Source organism: Schistocerca nitens, chromosome 11 (assembly GCF_023898315.1).
Source record: "Schistocerca nitens isolate TAMUIC-IGC-003100 chromosome 11, iqSchNite1.1, whole genome shotgun sequence".
NCBI classification, from domain to species: Eukaryota; Metazoa; Arthropoda; class Insecta; order Orthoptera; family Acrididae; genus Schistocerca; species Schistocerca nitens.
In genome coordinates, this window is record NC_064624.1 from 168,629,849 (window position 1) to 168,646,003 (window position 16,155).

Genomic DNA, 16,155 nt, shown 5'->3' on the forward strand with positions numbered 1-16,155 from the left:
AGGAATTACGGATTATCGAATTGGTGATTTCTTGTTCTGCTTTCAATTGTACGAAGCGATGGAGTAAGGAAAGTGACTTACCATTTCACAGGTAATAGGACTACCGATACAATACGACAACAATATAGACTTAGTGCGTTTGCTAATTCGATGTTTTTGAACAGGTTTCCTCTAAAGCACCCAGAGCTGCTAAAGAAGTGGATTACTTCCATGACGCGGAAAGATTTTAAACCTACGTCTTGCAGTTTTCTTTGCGGAAACCTTTTCCGACAAGATGATTACGTAGTGAGCCCTGGAACATGGAAGAAACGTCTCAGACCCGAAGCAGTGCCATCAGTTTTTGGCTTTCCGACACATTTGATGCCGCCAAATAAACAGCCACGACGACATGTTGGGATTTTGAGTGACAACGATGCTTCTCCATTTGATGTAGCTTATTAATTTCCTTGCTATGTGTGTGCTTTTGACTTTTGTGAATTTATTTCGTACGGACACAAATGGGCTACATAGGTCTAAGTAATGTTGTAATACAGTTCCATATTTTTGTTTTTAGCGTTCTGTCCTGGAATCCGTGCTTGATTTGCCCTCTGCAGAAGCTAGTGATTGCGTGGAGAATGTTGTCAATGAGAATTCTTCCGTGGAAAGCATGTCCCATTTATCCAATGCAGAAGCTGCGCATTGTGCCGAAAATGTTACGTAGTATAAGGATGTTTTCACACCCCCAAAGTTTTCTTATAATATTTTTTCATCAAGCCTTGAGTTATTTCAATCATATATAACGAAATTATTTCTTTATTTCAGAGTGCAGTTGGTTCTCAAGTAATTGCATGTGTTATACAGTCGAAAGTAGACATGGAAGACAAGGCGACCGAAACTTGCAATTTTTTCTCAGACATTGTTCACGAATTAAAACGTAAACTGAAGTGTGTCCGAGAAAAACTTCGAAGAAGAGAGAAGAAAGTGTTTTCCATGGATAACATCATAAGTTCATTGAAGGAGAAGGAGCATCTTCCTGAGAAGTTACATAACTTCCTCAATCATCAGAAAGGAACACAAGTGGAATTAGTGTGCAATTTAGTGGACAACTCTCTCTCATCAAAGGGTAATAGATACACAACAAATGTGAAAATGTTTGCGGTGACTGTGTACTTTTATTCACCAGCAGCATATGAATACCTGCAAAAATTAATGCATCTGACCCATAAATCATTGATTTCCAGGGACTAGTGCAGCAGGGGATACAACCCGTCGGCTTTGAACAATGACGTCACAAGTCGCCAGAGAGCATGTATTACAGAGATGAAAGAGCTGAGGAGAATGTTGAGAAATAAAGGAATGCGAGAGAGATAAACATTGATCTTGTCAAAAGCATAAGTGTTTTTTGACTTTTTTAAAAAAAAAATCTCACGAGATAGAATAAACTGATCCTACTTTATTAAGCAATATCTTGTCAAAAGCCGAGAAGCGATTGTTCTTAATGTTCTAGCTCCCTTCAGTACGTAATAAGTGTTTTTTGACTTTAAAAAAAAAAATCTCACGAGATAGAATAAACTGATCCTACTTTATTAAGCAGCTCTCTTCAGTACCTAATAACTGTTTTTTGCCTTAAAAAAAAACTCACGAGATAGAATAAACTGATCCTACTTTATTAAGCAATATCTTGTCAAAGGCCGAGAAGCGATTCTTCTTAGTGTTCTAGCTCCCTTCAGTACGTAATAAGAGTTTTTTGGCTTTTTTTAAAAAAAAAATCTCACGAGATAGAATAAACTGATCCTACTTTATTAAGCAATAGTGTTTTTTGGCTTTTAAAAAAAAATCTCACGAGATAGAATAAACTGATCCTACTTTATTAAGCAATCAGTAAAAAACGAAATGGAAAGATAACAGCAAAAGCTGTTATGTTTTAGTTTAGTTTTTTTTATTGATTGCTGAATAAAGTAGGATCAGTTTATTCTATCTCGTGAGATTTTTTTAAAAAAAAGCCAAAAAACACAATCCACATTACCTCAATATCATTACGAAAAATATTAAGTACCGGACGAATAAAAAACAAACAATTAAGTTAATTAAATCACACATTTAATGATGCACCGAATATCAAGCGATCGCTTTTAGGTTAACATGCAATTATTTTAATGATAGTGCTTATTAGAACACAGAACTGCTTTATTATCTATGCCTCGAAGTGAAGACATTACGATCTATGACTAAGGAATGACGTCATTGTTCAAAGCCGATGGGTTGTATCCCCTGCTGCACTAGACCCGATTTCCAAATGGGTGGCAAGTGTCGACTGTGAAACTGGCTTCTTAAAAGATGTTTTTAAGTACGTTGATTCGAACCCAATTGTAAGGGACCAGTTCAGCGATTCATGTCTAATTGTAGACAGTGTGGCAATTAGGAAGCAAGTAGTTTGGGACCAAGGAACCAAGCAATACACAGGTTTTTTAGAGTTTGGTGGGGAAGTGCCAAAAGAAGTAATAGAGGCATCTGAGGCTGTGGTTTTCATGCTTGTCTCTATTAAAGGCAAATTTATATGCCAGATTGCATATTTCTTTATCAACGGTGTACAGGCAAATAATCAGGCCACACTGATAAAATCCGCTTTAGAGAGGCTGCATAGTTCTGGCATTAGGGTTTGGTGTGTTATATGTGATGGCTGCAAGGTAAATATAAGCACTTTACGTACACTTGGCTGTACTTTAAATTTTTCCAAGGGTGATTTTAAAAGCTACAATGTTTATTGTATCTTGGACATGTCATATGATTAAGTTTGCCAGAAATGCTCTAGCGGAAGTGTCTGCTATTGAGTCTCCAACTGGCATTATTAGATGGCATTTCATTGAGCAATTGAACAAGGTACAACAAGAAGAAGGTATGACATTTGCCAACAAACTATCAGGACAACATATAAGTTATGTAAATAGAAAAATGAATGTTTCATTAGCTCCACAGACTTTGAGTTCTAGTGTGGCAGATAGTATAGTGTTTTTGAGGAGGGCTGGTGATCCAAATATTAAAGGAAGTGAAGCAACAGTAGAATTTTTGTATAATATTGATAAGATTTTTGATATTCTGAACTCCAGAAATCCATTAGGTAAAGGGTATAAGAGCCCCCTGAGACTTGACAACATATCTGATTGGCTTGGTACTTAAAATAAAATTTAAAAAATGGTTCAAATGGCTTTGAGCACTATGGGACTTAACATCTATGGTCATCAGTCCCCTAGAACTACTTAAACCTAACTAACTTAAGGACATCACACAACACCCAGTGAACACGTTGGTATTTTCAGACACACTGAAAATTATATCAAAGTTTAAAAATCATTGGTGTTCCATTGCTGCTCCATGCAAGAAATACTTTTGCTTTTGGGACAATTTTCAATATGCAATCAGTAATGCACATAGCTCTGACAAGTATGCTTCGTGTTGAATCTCCTTTGAAGTATTTGCTAACATATAAACTGTCACAAGACCACATAGAGCTTTTTTTTCCCTGCATTCGGTCCAGATGTGGTTGGAACAACAATCCAAATGCATACCAGTTCAAACGTGCCATGAGAAAGTTGCTCTTGGGTAACAGTGTCACTGCAATGAATGGGAATTGCTCAAATTTTAATGTGTGTTGTTTGCCACCTGTTTATGATTTTCATGCAAGAAAGCATGTAGTAGAAAGTGATGAAAGTGCTGCAGAAAATGAAGTAGAGGAGTGGTGTGCACTTCTTGATGATAAGATTAAGTTCTCATTTCACAAGTAAAACATACTCTACTATATTGCAGGGTATGTGTCATTGCGCCTTTCAAGGCAGATCACATGCAAAGACTGTCTTCACATACTGAAGCCACCAGTAGTTAAATCTGCATTAGAATGTGATTCTCTCTATGCTTTTCCCAATATGGCCAATAAAAATGCATTTGTAAATTTTGTTAACCGGGGAAAACTGGTTAAAACAAGTGACTGCGTGTACTCTGTTGTAGAATACTCAGAAACTGTTTCAGATGTTTGTGATTGCTGGGGATATGCGACAGATATATACACACGCCAAGATTTTGCATTGTGTTAAAAATAAATTTGTAGATTACCCATTTCCTGCTCTTGGTCATGATTACCATTATGAAATTAGGATTGAGGACTTACATTAGACTCAACTTGTTTGTAAGATTGAATCCCTATACTCCTGAATACGCTTAAAAACATGTGGAAAAAAAGCCTGCTGAGAAAATTTTAAACAACAAATCAAGTATAAGGCAGAAGTTAAATAAACTCATATTGTTTAATCATGTATAGTGCTCAAATTGGAAAAATTATGTAACGGGACATTCTATGCAGATGGGTGTGACATTTTGACAGATTTTTTAAAACTATTTTGTCCATAGAGTTGTTGTTGTGTAATGATGAACTTTAAAATATGAATATCATTGAAGTAAAATTAAGTTTTTACGTCCTGTGTACATATTGTAAAAAAATTATAATTGTTTATTATATAAGCTTATTTTAAGATGTTTGGTGTTACAAAATATGCACTTGCATTAAAAATGGGTGATTTGTGTGAAATTAATGAAAAAAAAATGTTCTGAGACTTATTTGACAGATGGCTTTCAGTGTGAGAAAATATTTCCCTCAATAATTATGTTAACTTGAATTATTCACTTTAAGAAAACAGTTTAATCACAGGATGGGTGTGATCTAATGGAGTATGCAGGGGCCCTATGTTTCAAACAGTAATGTTTGTGGATACTCTGCAACATAAGAGCAATAAAATTGTTACTCTGTTAATTCTTGTTTTAATACTTCCTATAATGAACACAATGTTCCAGTTGATCATAAACATTCTTATTACTTTATAACCATTCTAGAATAAGGGGGCCTGAGTCAGGCAAAACCTAATTTTCTGAATTTTGTCTTTATTTTGCTAGGATGTCTTTCTATTATATTTTCCTGTGTTGAGGGGGGGGAGAGAATGTAAATAATCATATAGAATTATCTTTCTAGCACTACAAAGTACATAATACAGTGATTACAGGTACACGTGGAAATCTAGGAAATTTCAGTATTCATGTTACATGCCTGATTTTCATCAACATTTACCTTAATTATACAGTTACACTTTTTGCTGATTTGAACTGTGTACTACATGTTAAAAAGATTTTGTTTGCTCATATTAATAAAAGCATTTCATTTTGTTAGTTCATATGTCCTATACGGAACTGAAATTATCAAGTTATGATGACAAAGGAAGGAAATAACATTAAGGAATCTTACTTCACAGAAATTATGTAACAATGGTTACACTTTTTGCTAGTTAACTTTAACATAAGCCATTTAGTTTTCCATTAAGAGTGAAAGCAGTTGCACGAGTCACGTAAAGAACAAAGTTTCCCATAGGGAACTAAAGTATTTTACGTTTGAGTTATTGCAGACCCAAAGTATTGTGATCTTCATATTTCTATTTAAAAAAGTTTGTAACTCAAATTCACAGACATTTTGGAATCTGTACATACACGTGTGTAGCAAGGTACTTTTCATGTGCCATGTGGAACCTTTAATTTTCTGGTTTAAATATAGTTTATTTCATGAATTACCTTTAATACCAGCACTGTCTGAATGCATTATTTACCATTTAGAAGAAGAGATATTAGTGTACAGAATAACAAACCTCATGAAAAATGCGAGAAATTGTTCTGTACAGAACTTGGAATGGCTCTTTATCAATAGCAGGTAAAAAAGAAGGCTTCTATTAAATGTTCAAAGAAACCAGTCAGTACCTCTTAATTCACCATAGAGGTGATACAGTAATAAAACAATTTACTTTTTTCAGAATTTCTGCTAAGTATTAAAAGCGTGAAGACCTATTCAATTAGTATTTGCCTTACCAATAACCTGTAGTACAAGCACACGTATAAGCAGATAATTATGGGAGTCAAAAGTTATGTTAAAATTAAAGATACTGACTGTTATTACTTGCTCACAAAGCATTGTAGTTGCTGTACAGTTTATGCTGTATGTGGTGTACCCAATGTGATTCCTGCAGGACATAATATTCTGTTATCCTATGGGAGTGCACTGGTACCACACCTATTGAAAGTACGTTTTGCTGTGGAATAGTTGTATCACATGTCTGTACCAGAAAACAAATCTCCACTGTGACACCCTCATGTTCTTGGTATGCTATTAGCTATTATTACAGGAATACTCTTCACATGGAGGAGGAAGCATAGTGAGATTTTCTTTTTCATCATTTCCAACATTGTACACAACTTTCTTGCACTTTTATGTTATCACATTTTTCCCTTGATAATCGAAAAGGGAGAGGGGGAAAAAAAATTTAAGCGAGCTTTCATAAAAACTGAAAACTCTACTTGCATCATTTGTTATTTTCAAAATATTACTCTCTATCCAAATACTGTTCTATTTCTTCAAACCAATTTTGAATTTCTCAGGTTGTTACATATTATTTACTGTACATTGTCCACCAATACTTCTGTTGTTACCAGATAGTTTGTAATGTGGCACTACCTTTGTGCCACTGGTATTGGCTAGAGTACTTTTGCAGATACGAAAATCGACTGGACTAGAATGTCCTGTCAGTATAGGACAAATTCAGATAATATGGAACTTTTTACACTAAATTTGCAATATAATGTCACCCTTGTCTCACACAGATTGTAGCAGCCATTGGGGTGCCTGTCTGGCCAGCTTCTGCAGCTTTCACTTTCAGGTTTGTTTATTGCTTGGGCCGTATCATGACAACCAGTCATTCCAGTGATTGACACCATGTCAAAGACTGGAACCAAGATTCACAGAAATAGAATTCTATGGTTGTAATTCAAAGTGTAATTAATTTTGCTCACTGACATGTTTTGAATTCAATTTTAAAATTGTTTGGGTGTCAGACTGGAAAATTACAGTTTTAAGACACCCCAACCTTAAAATTAACAGCTGTGATCGAGGTTATTTTCAACAAGTTCCTTCACTTCCTACATCATCATGGATCAGTCCAATATAATATTATTACTACACTTAACTTCCAAATGATACAAGTCATGCATTTACGAGGAGCCTTAACGTTGGGCTTTGTGTTTGTCTCATTTAAATGTATTTCTTGTCTCGTATCAAAGACTGAAGCACTGTTAAAAACTGGTGCTTCTACCATATCACTCAGTTTAAATACACCGTGTCATATACAGGCGTTAATAAAATCATGGCATTTAAATTACTGATCAAACACAGAGCCAAATTCGTAAGTGCATGTTGCAATTACAGTGTCAGCATATATGCAGATTGGTAATGCATCACTTCAGATAAAGAAAAAATAACGATTTTTTCCGTTTATACGTAAGTAATACTTTAATAGTTCCGTTGTAATTTCTGTTGTCAGCAAAGATACCCCTAAGCAAAAGATGTCAACTTTTTTTCAAGAGACGTCTTCACTGTCACGTCAGCTCGTCAAACTTTCAAAACACACTCGAATTTAGGAATTTCATAGCAGAACTGTCACCGTTTTTTCTCGCTAGATTAGAAACACTTCATTATGTTGATGTGTAGATATCTAGAACATCCAATATAAAATACTTATGAGGGCGCAGAACGAAAAACATTTTCATCCGTGTTTTGACACTTTGTTTTTTGCCAAATTCAGATATGGCAGACACTCAATGATACGATCTCTTGCCGGCACGCGCTACAGCCATCTATCGGTAGGTCCGGTAGTTGAGCATCCCTCATGTCGCTAGCTTTAGACGCCTGTTTGTTGTCGGCGTCTTCAGTCCAGGTGCTGGCTCGATGCAGCTCTCCATGCATGGTAGCTGGAGAGAAATGGGAAGCTCTCTAGTAGTGGTGGACAGGAAATCGCGTATCTGTTAGAAATCACAGTGACTGAGAAGTCACAGATATCACAGTAGCAACTTTACAGAATCTAACTGCGATTTCAGTCACAGTTAGCAGTCGCAAGTAGTATTTCACATTCACAGACGTGAGCCATCTATTGGTCGAATTTAGCACTGCTTTCTGCGATTTCAGTGACAAGTCGCAACTAAGAGTCGCAAGTAGCAACTATAAAGCGCGGTTAACAGTGGCATCTGTTGGTCAAAGTTCGTACTACGTCCATCTCTGCGGTACGCTATGGAGTCCAACTGCGATTTCCGTGACAAGTCGCAAGAGTCGCAAGTAGCAACTAAAAAGCGCAGTTAACAGTGCCATCTGTTGGCCAAAGTTCGTACTACGTCCATCTCTGCGATACGGTATCGAGTCTAACTGCGATTTCCGTGACAAGTCGCAACTAAGAGTCGCAAGTAGCAACTAGAAAGCGCGGTTAACAGTGCCATCTGTGGGTCAAAGTTCGTACAACGCCCATCTCTGCGATACACTATTGAGTCCAACTGCGATTTCCGTGACAAGTCGCAACTAAGAATCGCAAGTAGCAACTAAAAAGCGCAGTTAGCACTGCCATCTGTTCAGCAAAGTTCATACTACGCTATTCGCTACCGAGTCAAACCGCGATTTCTGTGACAAATCGCAACTAAGAGTCGCAAGTAGCAAATAAAAAGCGCTGTTAACATTCTTTTCCTAGTGTCATCTGTTGACCGACGTACGTACTTCGTTATGAGAGCCTTGTGCCTCACGAGATCGATGTGCTGTGTGTGCATTTGAAGGGCTTATTTCAATAGTGGTACAAGTCCATTTTTGTTCATTTTGAGATACAGAGTCGTAAAGTTAAATGAGCGCTGAAAAATCTGCAGTTGAGATACCAGAAATATTCAAGCATATGGCTTCTTGCTAGAGATGAACCTTTATTTATGTTTGTTTGGATCACTAATTTCAGAAGCATTATAGACAGAAAAGTGGAGGTAATGGACTTGTACCACTATTGAAATAAGCCCTTCATATTATATGACGACATGCACATTCAGCATCAGTTATGGTTGGTCAAATACTGCTGTGACTCTGAATGTATTATATTAATAAGAAGCGACATTGCCTTTTTCTCCTGAAAATATCAAGTAACGTAACAAATGTGTTTGATTCTGCTTCCAATATGACAGTTTTGGTATATACTCCACATACCTACAGGACTTTGCAATGTTAACACAACAGAACGCAGTCATCTGTATAAGTGTAGAGAAATGAAAACAGTCATATGAATGCCTCACTTTTGTTCCGACACAGTTCAAGACTCGGGAGAAAAGTTTTACACCTGGTGTTCTACATGGCAACTTCACACACAAGAACTTTTTGCCGACACTACTACCACCTACATAAGTAAGCTTTTCCTGTGTTACTTTCAAGTAATGCACTTAAGCTATTCCTGATTTAACTGGAGGATCTGTACTTCCCACTTTCATATCAACAGCCTCAAAATGCATATTGTAGACTTCGGGATATGTTACAGGTCAGTGTCACACCAAGATTGTGGAGAAAGGGGGGGGGGGGGCGGCATGTCACTCTCCAACAAGTGTTTGCCAATAAGTAAGTGGTGGAAAATTATATGGGTATAGGACGGCTTAAACATGTGGAAAATGAGATTTTTATTATTCACTCACTGTATTTGACATTTATTATTCCTTTAAAATCGCACAACAACTTCAATAAAACACAGTTTAATCATTCACACACTTATTTCACAATTATTTCACTTTTAAACTGCAAATCCTCTAAGAGCTGTCTTGAATCTTCACGAGTCTCTCCCAACAGCCTTGACGTGGATAGATACGTACAGCAACCAGTAATCAGAGTCAGAACTGTGTCTGCAAAAACACAAGGATTATTAAACAATTTTTGCTGTCATTAATTACTAGCAATATAATTGACAGAGTAGATTGCTAATATTTGCTATAATGAATATCACATTTGCAAGAACGATCTCACTGAAGTAATTAAGTCCATCGAAACCTCTCGTCTGACGAAAACGGTCTAAAGACGCAGTGGCAATTTCTTCAGATCTGTTGACAATGATATTTTGAGTTATCACTTTACTGAGTGACTGAAATGTAGTTCAGGTACCTGTGAACATAACAATATGTTAGAATTCATTTTCTAAACACGAACTATTACGGTACTGTACGGCTACTTACATATTAATTACACTATTAATATTTTCACAGTTGTTTCTTTACTACAAAATTAATGCAAACGGAAGAAAAAACGTAAAACATACTTGCCAATGACAGGTTTGTTGAGATGCAATTTTCTCTGTGTTGACAGATGTAACTTTTTCATACGGTGGTAAGTAGCAGAAATCGCGGAAGTAGCAGAAATAGCAGTGGCGGAGGGATACACGACCTATGTTCCTTAACTGCGACAAATCACAGTTAAGAATAACAGATACTGAAAAGTAGCATTCACAGAAATCACTGATATCGGAAAATCGCAGTTTAGCCCATCACTACTCTCTAGTGCATGCAACACATTACAATAATACCGTCTACTTACATATACGTAATTTTGACTAACACCCCTCACCGCTTCACACCTCATAAAATTAGCAATCTTTTTGCCGGTTCGCGCCCAACGGCACAAACCCTCCAAAATTTATAAATATAAACATTTTATTGCCTATCGAAGTCAATTTTTTTTCTCAGTTTTAACCAACATGTCGCCACAAATATGGCTGAGTATGAAAAATTGGCTTTGCAAATAAAAAAGAGACACCGATGAGTTTACCACCTCTGTTAAGAAACTAAACATACTCAATTGCAGTAGATAATGAGGTTTTTGTTATTTCAACTATTTCCTGTTAAGCTTCTTATTTCGACATCGAATAATCGGCCGTCGGATGAACGCCCCGTTGCTTGGCGTCGCCGATAGATGTCAGCGCGGCGCGCTGCCGGGAAAACCATGGCGAGCCTTGCAGACTCCATCTCCTGTCGCCGTCTGCTCTGCAGTGCCTGTAGAGCGGAGCAAACACAGACTAATTGCAGTGAACACTAGCATTATTCTATGGAGGGATGAATGCAAATGCTCTACTGGTAAACATAATATATTTTCTTGACGTTCTGTTAAAGTCTATTAAGTGAACATATGGCCTTCTTGAATACAGTGCAATAAATGCACATAAATGAATTCGTAACTCAGTTTATTGTAATATTGGCAAAAATCAAGTAAATTATGGCTAATTCCCATTGTCTTTCGCATTATACTCCACTCATGGTTCATTCTTTGACATATGGCCAATTGTATATGTTAGAATAGAAGTTCTTTATGAGTCTTGTTTTGGGAGGAATTCTAGAAATCGCCTTAGATGGTGCATGTTCGTCTCATTTATCATTACATGAGCCCAATTGAGCCTGATTTACAGGGCTTGGTAGAACTGCAGTTTGATCAGTAAGTTGGAATGTGTGCTATTCTGCCACATCAATGAATGGCTTAACTTTAACAACACCACGAGTGTCTTGTGAACAACAGAATTGCACAAATTGTGTTACATGAAAGAGCTGTTAGTTTCTGTGTGAAGCCCTTCCTTTCCTTTCAACAGAAATATTAGTATTTCTATGGAATTTTGGCCACCACTCCTTAAAATTTGGAACCTCTTCTGTTTCTGATATTTTCACTACAAAATTCCTCTTTGTGCGGGATTCAGTTATTAATTCTGCATATTCTTTCAGAACATATATCCTATCCACCTTGCTAATTTTCCTTTTTGTTTGTTGATATGCCTATCATGTGCAAGGTAGGACTACCCTCCAGTTGGAAAGTAATGGGTGATGAACTGAAACATTCCCTGTCCCACAAGCATTAAACAAACCTCACCATTGAATGGTTTTTATTTTGGCCTCCACAACAGTCAGAGAATGAGTGAAAGTCTTTAACACGTTGTCCACCATTTTCATTTATATAATTAAAAAGAAATGAACAGGCTTCATCAGGGCTTTTTCGTGATGTTCCTTCATGATACAGATAAAAACCTGGCTGTTCCACACTGTAATTTGTGTGCATTAAAAGAATTAATGAAAGCTGCCACAAGTGAAATGTAAGTTGTCTTTGTATCTGAGGTAATTGTAAATTCTGCATTATATCAAACGAGAGGCCTGCAATGGTAGAATCAGTGTCAGTTTTTGCTGTAACTGGGTGTAATTTCTTGTGCACTATTATCACAGCTTTGCTGGCCTTTTAGCAGCATCATTCAGAGATGGACTTTTCATATGTACCCAACCAAGGCTCTTCACATGTACTGCTCGCAGACACTTGTGGTTGCCCAAATTTTAAATTAAAATGTCCATGCTTAATTTTCAGATAAAATTTATAATCAACTTGAATATCCGGTTTAAAAGTTTTTAACATCTGCCGCATAATCTTCACATGTTTATGGTCAAGATAATCCCATTCTTCATTGGCATAATGTGCTTTCTGGACTGGAAATGATTTGATGTGATTTTTCATTTCCACTTCTTAAGCCACTGGTTTTGCACTGCCAGTATGTCATTTTCCCCTCTTGCAGTACTCCGGCACCTGTGTTAATCTGAATTACGATACAATGTCCCTTCGGATATGCTTCCTCTTAATAAGTGGGTTATCTGGATTCGAGTCCGAGTATGGCACAAATTTTCATTGTCGTCATTCCATCATACAGCCACTGGTTGTCCATATTCACAACTGTGAATACATTTCATGTTTTCCCCTCTTATCTCTTGGAGATTTACCTTCTTTCAACATATTGCCTTCCTCAGCCATTGCTGACACAACCAACAATTTGGAAGGCTGTTTTCGAAAACTGAATCTATTTTTCAGACCTTGATAATCGATAAATGCATGACTGCAATTTTGGTTTCTTCCATCTAAATTCCTTATCACTTCTAGGCTTCTTCCTTGCCACTTGTTTTACTTCTATGAGGCTTTGAATGATTCCATCCTGTTCATTTTTTGTTCCATTGTGCTGCCCTCTGTTACCTTGTCATGTCTTTCATCTGACAAGTGGAAACAGAATGACATATTCAGCTGAACTTAATGTTCTACATTGTAATGTTCACTGTGGTAGTCAAACTTTAATTCTGAAGTAATACTACATTTCAGGTTAGAACTCACATGCTGTTAGAACCATGACGTTTTGGTTGAACTCTGTTCCCTGTCCAATTTATACAAGCTTCATTTTTCACTCTGCTCGCTTTATGGCTACATGTTTTGGGAGCTCCACTACATTCTTTCTTTCTTCATCACTCCCTGACATTTGTCACTAACATTATGACTGTCTGACATTTTATCACCAATGACAATAGAGATTAATCAATGAGAATGAGGCAATAATGATTATTTGCCCTTCTTAAAATTGTGCTGACAATATAAAATTTTGTGTGAGCCCCAATCTTTTGTACCTGTGGGCACTATCTTCAGTGAAAGTGATAACAATGACTGCATAACAATACAAAAAGTATCAGAACATATGGGATTTTTATACATCTTTATCAGGCTACATCCTTAAAGCACAAAACCATACCTAACTCAATGTTGTCATAAAATGGATGTGTGTATTTTCTTAATATTCCCATTCATTTACAAAATAATTCAGTATTGCTTCTTGTGTTCTTACCTTACTCCTAAATCTTATCTGATCTTTCTTGAGGTCATGTTTTACTATCTATTCACTACTTCTGTATACAATTCCTGATAGTATTTTTCAGTCATAAATACTCTTGATTTCGTATGTTGTTAGACATAAAATGGACAGATGGATCATAACCTACAACTGCAAGTGTAAGAGGCAAAGGGCACGAAAGTAGAACAGTGGCTGAGAAGGGACTGAGACAGGGTTGTAGCCTATTCACCATGTCATTCAATCTGTGCACTGAGCAATATGTCAAGGACACCAAGAAAAGTTTCGACATGATTTTACAGTTCATGAATAAGAAATTACAGCTTTAAGGGTTGCCAATGACAGTGTAGTTCTGTCACTGTTGGCAAAGGACTTGGAGGGTAAGTTGAATGGAAGAAATAGTGTCTCTAAAAGAGTGTATAAGATGAACAGCAAGAAAAGTGGTATCCTTCAGCTATTGCCATTAGGGAGTTGATCGTCATTTGTTTTACATGTCATTTGTTTCGTGGGTAACAGTGCTCCACATTTGGTAATTGAAGGATCAAGTGCTTTAATCCATTATTAAAAGTTATCTTTTGATAACTGGGTCAAGTTATTTACAATATTGTCCATGGGCAATTTTAAAGTCTTGATTACAGCTAGTTCTCTGCATTAAACACAGCTCTCTCTTCCCAGTACAACATACATTGAACCAGATGAAGGAAAGACTTCTTTCTTCTCATCCATGTGGTAGGTCTCCCCAGACACAGTTTTTGGGTGCCTTTCGCAAAACCTACCCATCCCCTAAACCTAACCAGTCCTTTTCCTTCACCCCTCTTCTTTCCTCTTCAGCCCTTCTACAAGAAGATGGAGCCACTGCCTCCAAAATCTCGCACATTTCTATAATCTTTGTATATCTTTTCTCCTGCCACCAGTTATTGAGTAGATCTGAATCTACAAAATTACATTACGTCTTCAATGAGAGGAGAAGACACTGGCTCAGACCACTACATAGCTGAAATTAATATCAAATTTACACCTTTGAAGAAAATTAGATACAACCTACATCAGCTGATTAAAAATGAGAAGTACCACCAAATAAAACAAATCATTAAATTAAAAAGAACCATAAACCTCCAAATCACAAAAATTCCAGGAGATTCTACAAAATCCTTGGGAATTAATTGCAATAGTATGAACTACCTACGGTAATATTTAAGGATAAAACTAGAAGACACTCACACAGTAACAAAGAAAATGCTGAAACCATGACAGGAGTATTTAATAAACTTTTGGACTGTGAAGAAGGCAAAGATCTCTTACTGACCAATGTAAGCAACCCAACAAAAACCAAATCTAACAAATCAGTCCCCTCAAATTGCCCAGATGTAGAAAAAGAAATCAGAGGTCAAAAAATTGTAAGGTGGTTGTTAAAATGTGACGCAGCCAAGATCTCCTTACACATACACAGCCCTCTCTTCCCAGTATAACGTAGATTGAACCAGAAGGAGGAAAGACTTCTTCCTTCTCATCCATCTGGTAAGTCTCCCCAGACCCAGTGTTCTGGATGGCTTTCCCAAACCCTACCCATCTCCTAAACCTGGTTCATGACATTCTTCCAGTTTTCTGGTGTTATTCATATGACAGCCTCGTTTACCAGCCTCTCTGTGTCACCCAGTGTAAAGGTTTTTTTTCGCTCCGCAACATCTATTTTTATTTGAGCTGAGATGAGTTCAGTTGCGTTGTAATGGCAGTGGTATGGTGGAAGACAAATAACTTTGTAGCCGTGGTTATCTGCTAACGTATTAATCACATAATGCGTTTTCTGTGGCTTGTATCATTTGACTACTTCCAGAAGTTCCGCTTTCCACATATTCTGTTTGAAGCCCGTTTTATTATCTTTCAACCAGCTGACTACTCTGCCTCTCCTTGCAGCAGCTGTTGGTGCCTTATCTAATTATACAAATGGTATGGCACTTTGTCCATTACAAAAACACTACCAGAACTGACATTTTGTAGCAAACGAGTAACAAACCAGTCTTTGAATGTATCTGAATTCATCTCCTCATGGTAGTTGAGAGATTTTATTGACTGAAACATCATCATAGCACTGGGCACAAAACCGTTCATAGAGCCAGCATGGCATATAATTAGTCACCCTCCCTTACCAGTTGGTACACACATAGTTCCGTGGCGCGTGTCGTCTGTCCTTGTGACAGAACGTGCGTGACGCACATTGACCCACGTTTCGTCCATCCATATTACATTTTCCAGATAGACTGCTAGCAACTCCCAGAGGAAACGATATCTCCGTGCTACAGTGTCTTCGCATTCCGTTAATACCTTTCGTACTGAGAACTTTTTCCAATGGAAGCCTTTTTTTTTTTCAGAACAATGGAGAGACTTGTCGTTCTGCCTGCGAACAAACCACTGTCCGACAGCGATGCCATCAACTTTTTAAGTTTCGAATTCTCCTTCCTGCTGTAGTACGCGTATATGTGTTGCCTGATAGCACTTTCGACAAAGTTGTCTGTTTCAGTCACACGACACGATCTCTTCCTGGAGTTTCCAGGCGTCCCAATAACAGGGCTCGCAGCTGAATTGGCAGCTTCTTCATCATTTGTAACTCTCTTCACTGTTGCTGCAGAGA

General features: G+C 37.2%; 1 protein-coding gene and 2 long non-coding RNA genes across 5 annotated transcripts in view; 1 reads left to right on the forward strand and 2 right to left on the reverse strand.

Annotated features, from left to right (window-relative positions):
- Positions 1-16,155, reverse strand: part of LOC126213500 (putative sodium-dependent multivitamin transporter) — a 616,831-nt gene that overhangs the window by 415,063 nt on the left and 185,613 nt on the right. The gene's annotated exons all lie outside the window — the stretch shown is intronic.
- Positions 9,579-10,248, reverse strand: LOC126213505 (uncharacterized). Its single transcript, XR_007541202.1, has 3 exons — positions 10,158-10,248; positions 9,893-10,003; positions 9,579-9,747 (listed from the first exon to the last, which is right to left on the reverse strand). It is a non-coding gene; the product is annotated as an uncharacterized LOC126213505 (long non-coding RNA).
- Positions 10,861-16,155, forward strand: part of LOC126213506 (uncharacterized) — a 394,607-nt gene continuing 389,312 nt past the window's right edge. For all 3 annotated transcript variants that reach the window (XR_007541205.1, XR_007541204.1, XR_007541203.1), the window contains exon 1: positions 10,861-10,968. This is a non-coding gene — a long non-coding RNA (uncharacterized LOC126213506). The remainder of the gene's footprint in view (positions 10,969-16,155) is intronic.